The sequence below is a fragment of the Cuculus canorus genome, chromosome 20, assembly GCF_017976375.1.
Source record: "Cuculus canorus isolate bCucCan1 chromosome 20, bCucCan1.pri, whole genome shotgun sequence".
Lineage (NCBI taxonomy): Eukaryota > Metazoa > Chordata > Aves > Cuculiformes > Cuculidae > Cuculus > Cuculus canorus.
The window spans coordinates 8,950,002-8,969,189 of record NC_071420.1 but is presented as its reverse complement, the minus strand read 5'-3'; positions in this window follow the sequence as shown (position 1 = coordinate 8,969,189).

Sequence of the window (19,188 nt, the reverse complement as noted above, 5' to 3'; positions counted from 1 at the left end):
CATTGTATTTATCCCTTACCGTGAACTTAAGAACCTTCTGACATGCGGGTAGGGGACAATTTTGGGTTGGCCTGGCACAGGGGAAAACAGCATCAATGAAAACACCTCTGGTATTTCTGTTTTCATCTAAGCCTACTTCAGCGCCTGGAATTGGATACAGTTTTCTGGTGCAGGCAGGTCCAGGGAGACGCTCAGTGTGTGTTATACCTTAACAACCCACAGACCTCTCCAAGCTGAGGCTGACTTTAAACAAACTGAGCTGGGCTTCCAACAACCCATCTGGGACAACTGGGCAAACACAAACTATGAACAGCATCTGCTGACTGCTTTGGACTGTTTCACAGCAAATGTTCGTATACAGTGATATTTTTTCCTCCTAGTACTCAAGTTGAATTAGACCTTATTATGCAGGAGACGTGCATGTAATAAGCTGTACCACTTGAAGCTGGCAAAGTTTATAACCGTTTCCTTTGATTTTCACATATTCTCAGATCACCATTGAGTATGCTGGCCTTTTAGCCATGGAATGCTGGTTTGGGAGTAGCAACTACTGGCTTAATTAATCTCAGTTATCTTCAACCTTCATGAACTCTCTCTCTATCACATATAAAGTTTATTTTCATGTTTAATTAATTCCTCGTTATTGTCCCTAATACCACTTCCCCTGCACATGCACAGAGATGACATTTCAGTTTCACTGATTGTCCTGAAAAAAATGGATTTTAAATGAAGTGTAAAATAGAGCTGAACTACAATAAGGTTAAGAATTCCTTCCAAAATCAACCTGTGATGACTGATACAGATACCCACTGTGAGAGATCCCATAAGGGGGATGAGACCAGCACAAAACCTATACAGTTTTACATGTTATTTGTGTTCCAGCTTTCTGCTTGAGCAACCTCATTTTACACAATTTCCACTACAAGAGAAAACAGTAGCGCCTTCTAACACACATATTGGTTAATCAAGGTCAGTCCTAGGGTTACAACTGTATCTGCTAGCAGATGCTTAAGCGTCCTGCTAGTTGAGACTGTGTCAGCCTTGACCTAGACAAGGTCTTTCCTCTTCTTGCTCAGCTCTGCCTTCAAATCATAAAGCAAGTTTCATTATCTCCTCTGAAGTACCTGAATGCATCACTTTCCCATTATTGTCAATGCTGTTACCATCAGAAACTTGTCCCCAGGGTCTCATCTCTCAGATGGCATCCCTGTTCCCTTCAGCCTTGGCTCCGATTCCAGCTCCCACTGACGCTTCTGCATTTGCTCAGAAAACACACCGTGTTCTGTATAATGTAAAACACGAGCATCTCATACACTGATAAAATTACTTCTGTGCTTACACAGCTACTTAATTCCATTTTGCCATTGATTTGTCATTATTTTAAAGTTAAATAATAAACATGGATTGTAGCCAGGATACTGAGTGCTGCTTTCACCCCCTCTAGTTTTTGATTTATGTGCTTGTTTATTTACTGATGTATTTAAGTACTCCCTATTGCCTTTCACACATAATCCAGCAAATCCTGAGGATTTATTTTCACAATTGATTAGAAAAGTCAATGTTTTACAGATAGTATTAAAATGGAAAATATCTAGAAGCCTTGATGGAATCTACTTATGACAGCTACTATCTCCAACAGGCTCTGCAGCCCTTAAGGATCTATGTTGTGTGTTGTCAGACACTGTGAAGATACAACCATTTCCTGCTACAGGTATTCTGTCAATTAAAGAAATAAACTTGCTCATTTATGCATTGTGGGAGCACCTTCTAGGCTTTTCATTTAATCAGCACATGGGAAAGGATCGTTGTTTTCCCTTTGCTGGTAGTTTTCTCCTCTTCAAAATTAAATCAGACAGGCAGTAAGCAATGCTGAGGCGGGCAGGGCATTCTCCATACTGTCATTCCAGTAATCTAAACTTAAAAATTACAAAAATATCAACATGTGACATTTCAGGGTTTTCTCCTTTCTTACGCTCTAAACCACGTGTAAATTTTTCAGTTTTATTTATTTTTAAATCAGCGTTCAGAATTTGTTTAGTGCTTTATGAAAGGGCAAAGCGCTTTTTAGCTTTTTGATTCTCTGTCAGACGGTGACCCTGGCTTCCTTTTGATCCGCTCCCACAACCCAACCCGAATCAGTTATTCACACACAGCTCGCTCCACAGTGGAAGAATTTTCCAGATCATGAAATTTCAGTGCAGAGTGATAAAAAGATTAGGCTGGTGTCAGAGAGCAGATTAGAGGGCAGCCTGGAGAAAAGGATTAGATCTACTCCTAATCCCACTCTCCTGGGGCTCAGATCTTCTCGTGGGCCTTTGCCGGTGCTGCCAGCTGCTGCAATTCACTTCTGTTGCACAGTGCCACCAGCAGTTGGAATTCATAACCGGGGCTTTCACTCTTAGTGAATTTAACGTCAAAAGTTTGAAGGAAAGGAAGGAGATCGCGTGCTGGGGCTGAGCAATTCGTAAAGAGAGCTACAGTATTAGCTGACCGCTGGAATATGTAGAACAACAGTCGATATTGATTGCTCTCGTGTGTTACAGAAAGGTCAGGTAAGCACTCAGGGTAAGGTGATGGAGAAACACTGTTGGTGTGTCTCAGTGCTAAAAGGTCATATAAAGGCAGAGACAGAACACGCACAGAGACCCACACAACTCTAAGGCACTGGAAAACACCCCAATTAAGGGAAAATTACCATCCCCATTAAGTGGAAGCCATCACTGCTTAATTGCTACCCAGGGAGGTATCCTGATTGAGAGCAGCTGAAGTTTTGCACATCTTATGCTGTGGGTAACCACTCAGATATGAAATAAAGGGAAGGCAAGGAAAACCAGAAATAGGAGACTAAGCTGTTTCGGTCTAAAACTGGAGGTGTTCATTTTTGCTAGATAAAACGGGAGCAGGTCTCAGGATTCCCTCAATTGGGTGTCTTCCTCCCCTCGTGCTCAAGGTGAGGTTCTCGCAGGGTTTGGGGCTGACCCCTGCCGGCTTTGCCATTTGCTCGCTTAAGAGGGGAAGAAGCAGAGCTGAGTCCGACTGCTCCACACACTTAACGCCGCCCAGGCTCAGCCATCCCGTGCAGTCAGGCTCTGGCTCCGCTTCCTCTGCAGAGCTCACAGCAGCTCAAAAGCACCTTTTATTCAGCTAGAATCAGGCCCACTGTTCTCACTCTAAATCCCCTGCTCTCAGTGAAGAGTAGACTTTGTCAAGATAATGTGACTACATTTTTTTTTTCCCCTAACCCAGCGATTCCTCTTTCGTTGGAAGAGCTTTTGACCTTTAAATGAAGGTGCATGCCAAGAAAAATCCAGAGCTTGTTATCAAGACAATCTGTGGCACAGGCTGTGTGGTAATGTCCTCCCGAGGTGATGAATCAGATCTCTCAGTGTCTAGATACTAAGGCCTTTTTTATCCTTGCAAACTCAAGGCTTTCCAAATCTTTAAGCCTGATCAGAGATAGAGCACTACAAGAGCTTACTTAAATCTCAGCAGGCAGAAAAAGAGGGTGAGGGGGAAAGAGCTCACATAAAATAAAGAACACCGCTTTTAAAAGATAAAACATAACTCTAGGTACAATAAAAGCCTTTAGAGAACAGAAGAGATCTTTGTCAGGAATGTATCTCATTTAGTCCCATTGTTTCACTGCTTGCTTTTCAGAACGCCAGCCATTTATCTTGCCATTTTTTTCCCCCGGTTCTTTTTTTTTTCCTCCTTTCCTGATGCCAGTTTCCATTTCATTACAGAATGCATCACTGGTGAGGTGCTAGTCCTGCCTATTTGCAAGCAGACCGCAAAAACAGGGGCATCAGGAAAAAGAAAATAGACAGTCTGATGACCTTAAACCTGAATGTTTTTACAACTACATTGTTATTTACGTTGCGCTGCGTTATGGATAGCAGTTGTTTAGTGTTTATGGCATGCAGGCTAATAATTCCAAGTCAGAGTACCCATGGTTAGATGCCTTCAACATGCGCTGAGGCTCCAAAGGAACAGATTTTCAAAGGGAAAAGCAAAGGTCACAAGAATTCCTCAATTTCCATACAATTTCCCCTGTGAGCGCTGCGAGTTGAACCTTCCTGGTTCACAGCACATTGCTGGAATGCTGCATCCGTGTGCCTGAAAGCCTCAGAGGGACCTCTCATTCTCACAGCTGGTATAGCGCACACATTTGTTTGTGGAGCTACATGCCCAGACAAGGAGACAATCACATTTCTGTAGCTTGAATAACCCTGTGATGAGGCATAATACGCTGTCGTGGTTTTAGCACAGAGAGGCGAACTCCCAGAAAAGCCATGACTGCTTGAATTTGACCTTTCATTCAACAATGATGCAGATTAGGGTATTTTCTATGTAACGTGGCTGCATACTGAGTGCATCCGTGTTGTCAGCTAGGGTACAGTCTCCCCAAACAGCCTTAATCTGACGATCCCCAAAAAGCAAAGTCCTGAACCACACAGCAGTTCATTTCGGCTACTTCAGGTATTCCTGAGAGAGGAAGGGAGGGGGCATTGCCTTCCTACCCTCTTCACAAACTCATCCACTCCTCAGACTGAATTGGTATGACACACAAACCAAACAAAGCCAGAAAAGCCCATCTTGAGGCTTGAAAAATGTGTTTGTTTTTCCCAGCAACATCAATCTAGTAACATACAACTCTCTCTACCAATCTAGTCTCTTCTAAATCCTCTCACAATACTCCTGCACGACTACCGTGACGCTGTGTGAGCCTTCACAGCTTCCAGCTGCATTTTATGTTATGTTTCAGTTGGATAACCACAAAAGAAAACAAACGCATTTAGCATTTGCAGAATCTTGTCCCTCAGCTTTATAAGGTTAAAATATATAATGCACATATTTATCTTACACAGCTTCTAAGGGACTGATCTAACGTATCCTCCACTTAGAAAGCCTGTAGCATTTTGCAAAAATGGATTGGATTGCCCCACTCATAAGATGTGTGCGAGTAGGACACACCACCAAAACGCTTTGAGAGCCGTACTGGGAAATGGAACAAACCCTTGCACAGCACCAATTCCCACCATGGCTTCCTACTTCGAAGATCCAGATTAACTAAGCAGCAGCCCAATTTGCAGAAAAGCCAAAAATCCAGCAGCCTTCTGCGTCTCCCTTCACCTTTCTTTTCCAAAAGCAAAGCATGTGCTGCATGACTTCCATTCATTCCTGCATACGTGGAATATGATGCCCAACTCCACCTGTTCCTACAAACTGCTTATCACCTTAATAGAAAATACATACATAGATCTGGAAAAACACTGAGATAACTTTGCAGGCACAGACTGAGCACCTCGGGTGCCTGCAGCCAAAGACACAAATCCAGGAATGACGACACCAGCAGTTAGGAGCTTACTGAAGAACATGCAAGTCTGGAAGAACAGCCAAAGGGCAACCACCATCAAACCCAGAGAGAGGGAGCCCAGCAGTGGTGAATTTAGTCATCTTTGACCAAACTACTTCATTTCTCCAACTGCCTCCTCCTGCTTTTGTCAGATTTGGGTCATCACGAGTAGGAGAAAGCCTTTTTCACGTGATTTAGGTAAAAAGCCAAAGGTTGTGATGCAATCCTGATTATCCATAAAGCCTATCAAAGCACAAAAGAAAACCCACCACATCACTCTTAAAACTAAACACTATCCCATCTTCTCCTTCTCCTGGAAGGTGCTTCATCTTTGCAAATTGTGTTGCTTTCTTGCTTGTTCTACAGCAGACTGGTTTGTATCTCAAACCTTCTCCTAATGAGGCAAACCTATTACACTGATTTTACTGTTCCATTGTTTCCTTGCAGTCCCTGTCTCCTTCCACCTCCCTGCTGATCCTTGTTTTCTGTTCTTATTAAAGCACTTCCACATCAGAGACTGTCCTTTTTGTATTCCTTGTTGTAGGGGTTTTACTCCCCTCCTATTTTCTGTATTTCTGCATTTATATAACTCAGTGCAGAGAGTTTCCAGTAATGAGTTTGAATGTTTTTCTTCCTGGCCAGTTTTGTTTCCTCCGCTTCTGTTTTCTTTCCTTTATGCTGGAGCAAAGAAAGAAACCTCAAACGAGCTGCACATCAGCCCACTGATAAAGTGGAGTATCTTTCCATGCAGTAATTACCATTGCCTAAGCTATACCCAAGCACAGCAAATCATTTTTATTTCTATGTGCTCTGCACCTTGGAGAAAAAAGCCCTCATCAGAGATAGACAGCATATGAATTGCCAGAAAAATTCCAGGTTGTGTATAGATCATTTATAACCCAGCCAGCACAGTGTTTGCAGAGGTTTTTGCCCACTAAACATCTCATAAATCATTGACTTCCTTTAAAAAGATAACAATAATTTCAAAGAGGTGAGTGGGATTGGCCTAGATCATTATGTTTTCCCTCTAGGGCAGGGAGTTGAAAGTTTTAATTTTCTTTCATTAATCTAAGTCATCCAAGGCTGAAGTGATGTTGGACTTCCACTACTGGAAATCTCAACTAAGAGGAGATCTGAACATCCTCCACAGAAGTTTTGAGTGCTGCTGCTGCACTTGTTCAGAAACCTGCATCAGAAGAAGTGTGAGCAGCAGATTAAGGGAGGTGATTCTCCTCTAGTTTCCTCTCATTGAGACCTTACCTGGAGCCCTGCATTCAGTTCTGGAGTCCTCAGCACAGGAAGGACATGAATCTGTTAAAGTGAGTCCAGAGGAGGCCCCAGAGACGATCCAATGGCTGGGGCAGCTCCGATCCGAGGGCAGGCCAAGAGTTGAGGTTGTTAGCCTGGAGAAGATCCTGGGGAGACCCTAGAGCAGCTTCCAGTAATGAAAGGAGCAACAGGACAGCTGGGGAGGGGCTCTGGATCAGGACAGGATGGGGGGGAATGGTTTTCTGCTGCAAAAGGGGAGATTGAGATGAGATCTTAGGGAGAAATGTTTTCCTGTGAGGGTGGGGAGGCTCTGGCCCAGGTTGCCCAGAGAAGTTGCTCTGGGACATCAGTGGGTTTTTTTGTCATGTTTGTGCAAGAGAGAATGCTGGAGTCCTTCTTTACAGTTTATGGCTGATGCTTTGAAATGCCACCATTCCATCCACACCAAAACTAACAGAAAGAAGTACAGCCCTGAGCTAAGCTTTGCTTTCTTTTATTCCAATTAATCTAGTGTTTTTTTCTTTTTGCAAAAACTGTACATCCATTTAATATTTTCCCAAAGTGTGCTAATTATTTTCAAGAATTTGTTGAATAATTTACATTACTAACTTTCATTTGCATTATTTCTTTGTTATTTTTTATTGGAATCAACTTAGTTTTAGCCAGCTGTAATCATTTTTTGTATTCCTACCAAGAACACAGGATCCTTCCAGTACCTGAAAGAGGCTACAAGAAAGCTGGAGTGGGACTATTCATAAAGTCTTGTGGTGATAGGATGAGGGGTGTGGGTATAAACTGGAGAGGGGCAGATTTAGACTGGACATAACGAAGAATTTCTTCACTGTGAGAGTGGTGAGACACTGGCCCAGGTTGCCCAGGGAAGTTGTGGCTGCCCCATCCCTGGAGGTGTTCCAGGCCAGGTTGGATGGGCCTTGGGCAGCCTGAGCCAGTGGGAGGTGTCCCTGCCCATGGCAGGGGGTGGAACTGGATGATCTTTAAGGTCCCTTCCAACCCAAACTATTCTATGATTCTATGATCTTTCTGATAGAAGATGTGCAGAAAATGAGATACTGAACATCCCCTATAGTCCACAACATTCTATAAAAAAATACAACACAAGATTTAGACAAGCAGGAGGCAGTAAATGAAGAAGCTCATAAGGCACAACTGGGAAAGAAAAATATCACAGTCACCAATGACCACTGCTTGGTCATGGCTTACCTGGAGTTCCTGAGCATTTTAGAGGAATCCTGTCAGGAAGAGGTTCAGAACAGTCACACAAGCCTGAACTATGTCAGCATCGAGCTTTTTAACCTGTTTCACGTCTTCGACCTGGAAAAGAAGCTGCCATATTAATATATAAAAGGACAAAGCAGCTCGGGGCAAACAGTGTTAGAAATCTATTCACTAACAAGCTGACATTCTGCCAACAGCTTGTTGATGGCACACTGTGCCAGCTACGAGAAGAACCACTTCTGCAGGCAAGAGGACAATCGGGGCACCAAGTTCATTGCTTTCTTAATCCATCTACCAACACTGTCAACAAAGACAGTCTTGCCTTCAGTACAAGATTTAGTGAGGTTTTCCAAACAACTTATTTCCTATGTGCCGTGAAAGGCAACTGGAGTGACAGACTGCAGACAGTGTAAGCAATGAGCAAATCAGTCATGTCCAAAGCACCTTTCCCAGCCTTGAAACAAGATCCACCTTTTCTGGATCCTTGCTGATACTGGACTTGCTGGCAACCATGCCTGAGAACGCAAATACAGATGTGACAAAAGGAGATTCTGTTCTGCAGAATCACGGCCAGGCACCTGCCACCGCAGCGGCGCAGGGCTTGGAGGAGGGACTGGACTGCAATGGGCTAATCTTCTCCAGCTACTGCTTAATTAAAATTTTGAGTACCCTATTCAGGATACAGAATTGAGTTACAGTTCAATAGGCGTAGCACAGAGTATTTAAATAAAACGTATTTCAATAAAAAGAAATCCAATCTAAAGTAGCGATTTTAAAAGGTATGGATGTATTTCTTAGAACCGGTGTTTCTACCCTTACAAACTGATGATATGTGCTCTCTAAAACCTAATACCAACCTATAATGTTTTAAAAGGAATATATTATATTGAGCCGCTCACCTAGATTCCCTTGTAAATTAAATTGAAGCCCTCACTGATACTTATCTTCCATTTCTTCTTTCCTCTCTAATTAGAGTGCGGCACTAATTATCTTATGGGCAGACAGTCTATAGATTGCTGCTGCTTCAAATACTCAACCGCTTCTCCTGCTGTTCTCTCATACCTTATGAATATTTTCATAAGGTCAAAAAAATGCAACAAAGCCAGCTAGACTCTGCCCTGGGTTTTCTCATGTCCTACAAGTTCTCTGTCTCCCTGGTTCCCACTTGCTTGCTATCACTACTGATTCCCGAAGTTTGACTCATGATTATGATTGATCTACAGCACTTCTGTAGGCTATAAATGGTACCTGTGCTCTACAAAGCATGACTGTTTCCAGAGTAACACAACTAAAACTGTTAGGATCTTTTCCTGTAGCCTTTATGCAGATGAGTAGTCTACCTCTAGTGCAATCCCTTCTGGAGCAATTTAGCGGCAGTTGTCAACAGCGTAACCATGAATTTTTTCACCTGAGAAAATGATTGTAAAATTGGATCATCATGGAGCGCATTTCACTGAAAACACCGGCTTCTTGTTTTTAAGTGTAAGCTCAATAAATGATGTTTCTAATGTTAAATTACGCAACGTTAACTCATTGCTAATGGCACCAACGTATGCTCACTTCACAAAATCAACCACATTAAGACCCTCTAAAGAGAGACAAAAAGAGATCTTAACGAATTTTTCAACTCACCAACACACCATGGAGTCAACTTAAAGCATTGATTAATAGGACCCTTGCCATCCTAGCTGAGCCCATAAGTAGCTTAATAAGACATAAAATATTCTGCTCAAGGTTTTTACTTTAATACTTTTTTATTGATTTTTTTTACAGAAAATACAATAATATTGTGCATATAAAGCAGTCTGAGCGAGCCCTTAATTTTGCGCAGACACATCAAAAGTAACATTCATTCATTTTGCATGTGTCACTGATCTGCACGACCTTTAAACTGTTATTCAGCAAGAAAATTAAATATCTAGCAGAAAGCTTTGAAATAATGATTCATTAGAGAGTACCCAGTATGTGCTACGCATTGCATCAAGTCACACACACACACATCTACGGGAAACTGGTGACACCTTTTAACGCCAGCAGTGAGCACGAGACTCTTTTGGCGGTGAGGAGGTTACCTTGCCATACACGCATGGGATGTAGTCGGGCATTCATGAGACTCAAGAGGAAACAAAGAATTCAAGTGACTTCACCAAGGTCACCCACCTACATGGCATTCATAGAATCATAGAAACGTAGAATCATAGAATAGTTTGGGTTGGAAGGGACCTTAAAGATCATCGAGTTCCAACCCCCTGCCATGGGAAGGGACATCCCACTGGCTCAGGCTGCCCAAGGCCCATCCAACCTGGCCTGGAACACCTCCAGGGATGGGGCAGCCACCACTTCCCAGGGCAACCTGGGCCAGTGCCTCACTGCTCTCATGGTGAAGAAATTCTTCCTTATATCAAGCCTAAATCTGCCCCTCTCCAGTTTATACCCGTTCCCCTCATCCTGTCACCACAAGCCTTTACGAATAGCCCCTCTCCAGCTCTCTTGTAGCCCTTTCCAGGTACTGGAAGATCACTATAAGATCTCCTTGGAGCCCTCTCTTCCCCAGGCTGAATGACCCCAACTCTCTCAGCCTGTCCTCATATGTAAGGTGCTCCAGCCCTCGGATCATCTTTGTAGCCTCCTCCGGCTACAGCCAGCAACTCCATGTCCTTCTTGTGTTGAGGATTCCAGAACTGGACACAGTACTCCAGGCGAGGTCTCATTCCCAGCTGTAGCCTCTCCGTTCTCTGTATGGATTTCATCCCTTGTTGCTTCACAGCCCTACGTTACACAGAAAAGCCATCACAGCTGTCCCCCTCCCCAGGCCTCCTCGCTTGTCCCCCACTCCAGACGCACTACATCACCTTTGCAACATCAGCTCAAGGCAGGCTGATGCCCCAACGCCCAAACTGTGATTTAACCCCAGCGCTTTCTCTCTACGCCGCTCAGACCGGCCTCCTTGGAGCTCATTCTCCCAAGCAGGCGCAATGAAATAGTCGTGCGTTTTCCTCAGCTGGGATCAAACTATTCAAGTTCTTCTCTCTGCTTGCTTTCTGCTGGTGAGGACAAACTGCTCCATTCATCTCAAAGCCATCAACCGCTCCCAATTACCCTGAGAGTAAGCAGCTAGGAGTGCCTCTATCTCCATTTGTCATGATGCCCACACTACGTGGCTCTGAAATCACTACTCGGGGGCAAGAGAGGCAGCTGAGAAGAGCACAGGACTGCTTAACGGCCAACCAGGTTATTGCTGTTCTCTATTTTATCTCGCTTTGTTTTTAAATGCCTTGCCTAGAGCAAAAGGCCTCGAGTCACCACCACCGGTAATCATCACACAGGGATCTTCCCAACGAGTCAAGAGCGTAAGGCGGGTTTCAGACACGCTTACAACACCCTGAACAAAACTGACTTCTCCCTGTCCAACAGTGACCCCTTTGTGACATTGCTCAATAACAAGCATAGACTTGAGGGGGAAGGGGACTGTAATCATTAAATTGTAAATCCCTTTAAATGCAAAGATCAAAGGGAAAGTTTCAATCCAATGACACATAATTAAAAATGCAGACGTGAATGGCTTTGATTCATGAATGCTTATGCACTTTTAAATTGTTGCCAGGGAGATCAGGGCATGAGAAAATTAAAAACCATTACGCTTCAAAAGGATAAATGATTTTCACAGCTTTCTAACATTATTTCCTGTTGTGCAGATTTTTGTGTGTTTTAACATCTCCCCCGCCCTGACTGGGCAGATTAGTTCTGAAAAATGTTTTCCAGAAACTGTTCAGAGCTCAATGAGATTAAAAGGAGATTAGTGAACTTGTTGGATGGAGAGTTCCCATTGGTACTTAATGGCAAATGCTCGGGGCAGTTAAAGAGGAACCCACCACACACGTTTTACCCTTTTACCTGCATTTTAATTTAGAGAGCTGTGACCTTTTAATTCATTATTCTTTTTCTAATTGAGCCAGTACAATACAATATGGTACAGGCCATAAGCCAAATCTCCCTGAAGTTGAAGGAAATATTCCCATGGCTGCAGTGGTTTCAATCTGTTTGTTTAACTTTTCTCACTTGTAAAAGTCAAACCACTTCACCGAAAGGAAAAGGCTGCTTCCTGCTGCACAAATGAAAAATTGAGACATACGAAGTGGATATGATTCTCAAACACCCTATCACAGCTGCTAGACTAAGTGCAGGGCTGTCAAGCTGCAGCAAAGGCTCCCACTAAGGGGATTTAGAGGGGAAACCGTATGAGGAGCAGCTAAAGTCACTCGGTCTGTTCAGCCTGGAGAAGAGGAGACTGAGGGGAGATCTCATTGCAGTTTACAGCTTCCTCACAAGGGGAGAAGGAGGTGCAGGCGCTGAGCTCTTCTCTCTGGTGACCAAGGACAGGAGCCGAGGGAATGGCAGGAAGCTGTGCCAGGGGAGGGTTGGGTTGGACATGAGGAGAAGGTTCTTCCCCCAGAGGGTGGTGGAGCCCTGGAGCAGCTCCCAGGGAAGCAGTCACGGCACCAACGCTGACAATATTCCAGAAGGGTTTGGCCAACGCCCTCAGCCCCACAGTGTGAATGCTGGGACTGTCCTGTGTCCCTGCACCCTCTATCATCCTTGTGGGTCCCTTCCAGCTCAGGACATTCACTGCTCATCTGTGGTGTCTCAGATCTGCCCTGCTTCAACAAGTGACTTTAACATTCCCAACTGGGAGGCATCCTTTTGAAGTTCTTTAAAACCATCCTAGTCTAACCAGAGACAAACGGTGTTGCTTCATATTTGCAAGAGTATAGAAGTTAATATTTTACACAGGAATATACTGCAGAAATGCACCTCTGAGTTGATGAATTCATGGCCAGCATTTTCATTAGTGGCTTGATAATACTTGCGAAAACAACATGAACATCTTTAGTGCTGCCATCACATTGCGTCCTACCCACTGACACGAGGGGCGAGGATGATCAGATGAAATCCCAAAACCTATGCTGTACACAGCTAGCTGTTGGCTGGCCATCCCTGTAAAGTCGATGGAATACGATTCATCTCATCTGCAAACCCTTACATACGTAACTTCAGATGGCTCTCTATCAAGTAGGTGTTTGGGGTTTATGTCTGAAGTTCCATAGGATGAATCCTACTCTTTCAAAGCTGTACCTTTGGGATGAGGGAATAGATAGAGCCCTGGAGGCACAGCAGCTCTAAATACACCAGAAATCCCGCTCTGTTCCTATGCTTTGGAATATCAGGACTCTATTTTTTTTTAATAAAGTGCAGCTGAAATATGCCTGCACCAGGCTGACTCGCTCCTCACTCTACGGTGGCATTTTCCAGCTGCCAGTTGAGCCAGCCTTCACAAAATTTTCCCTTAGGGGAAAAAGCCAGAGACAAGTAGCAGCAGAGTAACTGAGCGCCGAACAGTTCAGCAGGTATTTGATAGTGAAAGGAAAAACCTTTTGTATTTACTTTTGAACATATGAATCAGACATTGTTTCTGTTTGAGACTGGGCTCCTTCTGAAATGTGTCTCCGCAGTGGCAACCGGCTGAGATCCAGCGTAAGGAGACATCCCACAGATGCACTGATGCCTTTGGTATCCCTTGCGTTTGCTGAGATGGCTCCAGGAATAACATACCTCACATGGACATTTAATACAGTACCTTTTTGTTATTTATCATTTCTAATGTCGGAGTAGCAAATAAGACACGGCAAATTCATCTTTCTTTCAGTTGGTGTTTTTTCAAGCCATGTTAATATCACTCTTTGTTTACAGTAATTGGATCAATAATGTTGCTACATAATACTTATTCTGCAGATTTCAGTCCAAAGGAGATTTTCCAGTCTCAGTTCCTTTGTGACACAAACCATAACACGTAATCCATTTACTGCAAGGCCTAGATCCGTAACTTGCATTTGACTAAGGCAAAAGCATCTGCCATAGATTCGAGGACTTCAAGAAGTGAGGAAGCTATTTATTCTGATTTTTTTTAAGTAAGTGAATTTTATGTGGATTAGTACTTTCTGCACCAATGCTTATGTCTCCATCAGCATTTTCTATGTGAAAGGACACAACCTGTCTCCATGTTCAAGCACCTGGCGCCTCCCCAAAACCTGCCTCTTGAACACTATCTTCTTCCACTCACATCCCTGCATGACGACCGTTGTGTCTCAAGGCAAGAAGAGAGTAGCTCCTCTGCAGGTTTAAATGAGCTCTGATTCATTACTGTAATCTACTTACACCACCTGTTTAGCCTTAAATCTGGCAGCTTTGTAAGAGCAGGCTGACAACTACCGGACAGCGAAGGCTCTCTGAACTGAGATGCCCCCTCATTCAAGTGAATATTTGGGACTTCTCCAAACTCCCCAGGAAAAGGCGTTGATCATATTCCAGACCTGGAGGGTCGCCTGGCCCTGTTCAGGGTTCCTCTGAAGTTTCTAGAGCCATATACACTTAGGAATCCACTCAGCCTAAGACAAGGCACCCCATTTCATCACTCTTTCCTTGAAGGTTTTTGGGAAGTGTCTGTATAATTCAGCTCGGCACTTCTTGCCTTCAAAAGCAACATGCTCCTTGTAAAACAAGGGACATCTATTGCACCCCGGAGATGCCTCAGGCAATCCCAGAACCTCCTCTGCGTATTTGTACTGTGTTTCTGCAGCAGCACACCAAGCCCAAGGTTTGTTCTCTTTGAAGCCATCATGGCACACAGGGCCCAGCACTTCGAGGATTTGCTACAGTGATGTACAATCTCACGTCTAGTTGGGAGACTGCATAAATATCAAGACTTCCTCCTGCACTATTTTCTGCTGCAAAACCTGTGATTTTTCTCTGGGTAGATTTGTCAGCTGCTCTATTACGAGATCAGGTCTGGGATTAGAGTTCCCTGCTATTCACTGCCTTTCTTTATCCCACTTGTCAAAACAGAATCAGTCTTTCCGTGCCATGATGACACCTTAATATACTGTAGATCAGGCTATGACTGACCTACAGACACCAAGAGAAGATGGAATAAGCGGCTGTCTTCTGCATCACTGTCCTGAGCTGTGCAGATGCCATTTGACTCTTGTTCCTCCCAGACATGATGTATAGGAGGGAGAAGGTGAACAGCAAAGAATGACTTTGTCCTTCAGTACATCTGAACTACATGGCTGAGGCTGAGAAAGGAGTGAAGGGTGGGAGAGGAATTAGAGCAAACCCAGTTCTTTCCTGCATGGTACTCCTGTAATTCCAACTTCGGTCGAGCAGCACGTGTGCTGCTAACATATTGGCTTGCAAAAATACGCAAAACCGGTTTGATAAAACAGATACATCATGAATCTCTGCTTAGCTGCCGTGCCAAATAGTGAACTATTCTGTTCCATCCTCATCGTCGGGATTTGACCATTACCAGGACTAATAGCTGAAGCCAGGCAAGAGCAGCTGTTCTGCTTTCCAGCATGTTTGAAAGCAAGGGCAGCAGGAAAACCCACAGCTGAACAAAAACCTCTGCTGTTTGTTTTTGTATATACTCCTTCATTTCAGTCGCAAAACAGCAAACTGGCATTCAAACATCTAGGCCAGTTTCAGAGGCTGTTGGTGTGACTTTCTTCTCAGTTCACTTTCATTCTGGTCCCAGGAATGATTACCTTTGTCCCAGGCTCATCACAAGCACAGGAAAAGGAAGAAAACAAAACTAATGAATCCAAATGGTGTTTATCAGTAATAAATTTCATAAACTCCCTGCCTTTTTGCAGCAGCTCCAATTTACTGTGTTTAATTTGCTTTGTAGGACAAGGACCGCCAGAGTTTCTGGCAATCTCAGTGGTCTATCAGCATACTGCGGAAGAGATTATTTTAAGATGGATAGGTAGCCAGATGGCTAGTGTTCTCTTTAAGACAGCTGCATATTTGAAACAATTCTCTTCCTTAACACTCTCAGCCTCACCAGCCCTAGGACGATTATGAAGGGGAAGATGAAGTAGAAAATCTCATCTAGAGACAAAAGAGCTGCCAACTGCCTTTTGTGCCCTACTGGAAATTATATTAGGAGTTGAGAATCTCTCTTCTCACCTACACGAGTGGCTGGCAATGTAATGCTATGTCACAAAAGGCTCTCAATCCACTCTTCTGTGCACTTTTCAAACAAAACCTGTGTTCTCCATGTTCTGCAGGTCTCCTTCACTGAACAGCTACTTAGCAATAAGCTTTCTCTGCTCAGCTTGTCCTTGAGTTGGAGTGGTTGTTTTGTACTAGGATGGAGAACACGTTATACTCACGTTTTTCAGAAAGCTTGAGTCCCTAGAAGTACATCACCGCCGGACTGAAACTCAAGAGATTTGCATTCATGTTCTGACTCTTTCACTGGTCGACTGGACGACCTCAGCTTCACCACCCGTAAGGCAGCGACGAGAATCATCAGCTACTTGTGTGTTGAACACACAAAAGATGGGGGTGAGCAGTGCTGAAGAACAGTGAGGCATGATCACTAATAGCTTACATGATTATTCCCAAACACATCCAATCTCATAATATTGCCTTCATTTGGCACAACACTGCCTGCAAACACCGAGAGGAAAACACTGTTTTGCTCTAGTGTTTTATTGATAACTGGAAGGGGAGATACAAGCAGAATATCTGCGTGGCCCCTGCAGACAAACAAAATCCCCACGTCCCACAGGTAATTACCATCTCCTAATTGGGTTTGAAAACAGGAGATTTGAGTCTGAATGCATGGAGTTTGCACCAAAATGAACAATTACTTGTCTGATGGATTCGGTGGTTTCAAAACACAACAGGAAGAGACTGAACCTGAGGCTGAATGAAGGCTTTACCTGTGAGTTTGCAGTAGTCCTTATAGACCTCCACTAACAAGCCGGCTACTTTTACTAGCTGGAAATAGAATCCATACTCACCCCACTGTCATTTTTATCTGCCACTCTAGGCTCATTACATGAGTTTAACTAATGGCAATTAATACGAAAATTAAAATTGATAGCAAAATTAAGTACTTGGAAGGCAGTCACTGCTCCTGCGTAACTCTGGCATGCCTAATTACTTGTAACAAAACAGCAGTAACAACCTGCACGTTCCAGGCCAGCCTGGACCAAGCCCCAGACACCACTTTCCTGCTGCAGTCGCCAGTGTGGCCCTTGCATCTGTGAAATGATGTTCCCCACTCCTCCCCGCTGGATTCACGCATCCCACTCCTGTGCAGCAGCCAAACTAGAGAGCTTTTAAGATGCTCTGACAGCTTAGTCCCCTATCTTACTTTGATGCATACAAAGATTTTATAGCATGGCTTAACAGTGCAGAGATCAAAAATCGACACTGGTTTGCTCAATATCAGTGCCGACCTCTTCAAAAAGTCTGAGCTTCTGCCAACACATCGTCAAAGTCCTGTACCTGATAGAGGAGGAAAGGAAAACCTCTAAACCTTCCCGTGACCTTAGGGTTTCATTTCTCTGAGGATTGGTTCACAAAATATCTACTTTGCCAATTCAGATGCTTTCAGAGCTTGTGTAATACCTCGAAGGCACGAGCTGAACCCCAGCGTTAAAATATTATTATGAACAGAGTTGTGATATCTTCCAGCCTTCACCCAGCAGCACTTGAAATGTTATTTGCACCAGCATTACTGTGACAATAGCTTCTCACACTGGATCATCAGCAATGTCCAAACTTTCCACCTATGACATGCAGCCTAAAACTCATCTACTTGAAATGAGCAGGCAGAATTAGAATTATCCTCTCTATTTCCCATTACCAAGGCAGCAGACACACATTTTGCAAACATCCTTTCAGCAAGGGACTATGTCAGTTTACTGATACAATAATCAACATAAATCTGCAAAACTCTTTTGCTGACACTGTTGATAGGGAACAAAACAGTGTTAAACACACTCAGCCCTCATTCCCCCAGAGCAGCTTATCTGGAGCTGCTTTGTGGAGAGAATGTTGTGATTTTATGCCGGTGTATCCAATTTTATATCAATACCTACTGTGTACATGTGGAGCTTTAACTGTGTTGTGCCCAAGAGCTATCCTTGCTATGCACTTTGCTGTAACCACCTCCATCTTATACTTACAAATGGTTCCAAGCAGTGAAACGACATCTGTATTGATCTAAAGAACATTTCATTTATTAAAGACTGCAGAAGAAACCATATGAAACGCAGGTGCATTATTTAACAATGTCTTTCCAGTACCTGCGTTGGAAATACAAAATTTTTTATCAAATGCCTCCCCCTGAGCTGCAAAGTCAAATCACTAAACTTTGGGTTTGTATTGGGTTTCTCCCCTTCGGTTCTCTTCTCGGGGCGGGGGGGGGGGGGGGGGGGGGGGGGGAGTTGGGGAAGAACCATAGATGGTAAAATGCTTCTGGATATTGACATTAAAAGGATAGGACAGAACTAAAGTGCATCTCCATACTTTCTCCCGCGAGATGGTGCGCAGGTCTAGGACAGGAGATCAGCATGATTGAGTGGCCTTGTAGGAAGGACAGCTTCTGCACATCTCCACCAGCCTGCACTTCTTAGAATCATAGAATCACCAGGTTGGAAAGGACCCACTGGATCATCGAGTCCAACCATGCCTAACACTCCCTTAAACCATGTCCCTAAGCACTTCATCAACCCTTTCCTTAAACACCTCCAGGGAAGGAGACTCAACCCCCTCCCTGGGCAGCCTCTGCCAGTGCCCAATGACTCTTTCTGTGAAGAATTTTTTTCTGATATCCAGCCTGATCCTCCCCTGGTGGAGCTTCAGGCCATTCCCTCTTGTCCTGTCCTCTGTCACTTGGGAGAAGAGCCCAGCTCCCTCCTCTCCACAACCTCCTTTCAGGTAGTTGTAGAGATTAATAAGGTCTCCCCTCAGCCTCCTCTTCTCCAGGCTGAACAACCCCAGCTCTCTCAGCCGCTCCTCGTAAGACTTGTTCTCCAGCCCCTCACCAGCTTCGTTGCTCTTCTCTGGACACGCTCCAGAGCCTCAACATCCTTCTTGTGGTGAGGGGCCCAGAACTGAACACAGTACTCAAGGTGCGGTCTCACCAGTGCTGAGTACAGAGGGAGAATCCCCTCCCTGGACCTGCTGGTCACACAGTTCCTGATCCAAGCCAAGATGCCATTGGCCTTCTTGGCCACCTGGGCACACCGCTGGGCACACTTCACCAGCTTTCACCGTGTTTAAAGTCCAATTAAAAAGATACCGTGTCATGTTAAGGGGCCACCCATATTCTAAGCCTTACAGTTATTTTTGCAGGAAGAGGTGGGGAATTAGGAAGACAACTCTAGGAATGGCACACAAGGAGCAATTATCTGATTTTAAAGAAACCTCCCTGGCAAGCGTAGCTGAGCGTTTTCAGGTATAGCACGGAG